Here is a 1,498-nt window from a genome sequence, read left to right as displayed (position 1 = left end):
ATTAATAATTAAAAAGAAACAAGTTCAAATATAGATGAAAAATTTGCCTATGTAGCAGAGCATAGTGGAAACTTGCAGACTTAACAGGTTGTAGAGTCTTATGCTAAAAATCAATATAGAGACTGACTTCAGACAAGAACAAAGCTCTTCTTAATAACCAGGCACCACAATTATCAATTTTAGGTGCTATTATTCAAGGAAACATGGTGGCATTGAGGGTTAGGCATTGGGCTAATAACTGCAAGGTTGATGGTTCAAAGTCATCAGCTGATCAATCCATGGGAGAAAGATGAGGCAGTCTGTTCCTCTAAAGATTGATGCTATCTGAAACCTTCTATAGGGTCACTGTGAGTCAGAATGGACTTATTGGCAGTGTATTTTATTCAAGTTTAATGTCCTTTTTAAGATAGTCATGATGTGTCAGCATTTAGTTACTCCATTTATGTCTTGCTATGTTGTTCTTAGATATCTTCCTTTTCTCTCCAGCACCTTCTCAATTCCTTGAGCACTGGAGTTTATTTCTCATATGGGAATGAATCTGTCTCTCTTTGACTCAGTAGTTCATTTTCTCCATCCTCTTGGAATCATGCTCTGTTTCTCTCTTGTCCTGTAGCTCTGCAGTCTAGACCCTGGCTTGACTATTTGTCCTGGTTTATGTATACCAAAGGCAATGTTTCTCTGAAGAACTGGCATCTAGCAGAGGTCTGGTTCTACTTCTTCAGACTGGAGGAACATCAAGGGCACTCCTTTAGTCATCGGATTATTTAACACAGAGTTTTCAAAAGACTCAAACCTGTCCAATATTGCCCTTGGCCCTAGAGATATAGAAAAGCAAACGTTGGTCTTTATTTCCAGAAAGTTTAAAATCTAGTTGAATAGTCAGATAAGCAGATAATTATAATTGAATGTACCAAGTGCTTTCATAGAAGAATTAATGAAATGCCAGGTAACAAGGAGGGGAGTGATACTTAGGTAGAAAATGTTGATGTGAAGAAATACCAGAGGAGGCTTAAAATAATTAAGTTTGAACCTACTCCTTAAAATGTAATTCTTCACTATCCACTGAACAAGGAATACATATTCATCATGGACACTTAGGAAAATTTAGGGGACTGTAGAAATTTATCCATAATTATACGATGCAGTCAAGTGCTACTAATGTTTAGACAATTTCCATTCAATCTTTTATGATACACATTTTTATACAGTTAAGATTATTCTGTCTATACTATCCCATATCATGCTCTTTGTTCTTATTATTTCATTGAACTATAAAAATTCATGTATATTGTTTGAAAAGTATAAATTATATATAAGGTTAAAATAATATTGTATTGTTTCTGTTTTAAAATATCACATATATTTATTTATATATTCTTACAGTCCTTTTTCTATGAATTTATATTCACATTTGGGTGGATATTTGTTCTTCTTCCTTATAATGTTGGGAACATATCACACTGTCGTTCTCCTCATCTAATCATATCGTGAACACTTT

This window comes from Echinops telfairi, unplaced genomic scaffold (genome assembly GCF_000313985.2).
Source record: "Echinops telfairi isolate 266 unplaced genomic scaffold, ASM31398v2 ScPeMD7_7425;HRSCAF=8463, whole genome shotgun sequence".
Taxonomy (NCBI): Eukaryota; Metazoa; Chordata; class Mammalia; order Afrosoricida; family Tenrecidae; genus Echinops; species Echinops telfairi.
The sequence above is the reverse complement of the archived record's forward strand: the minus strand, read 5'-3'. Positions refer to the sequence as shown.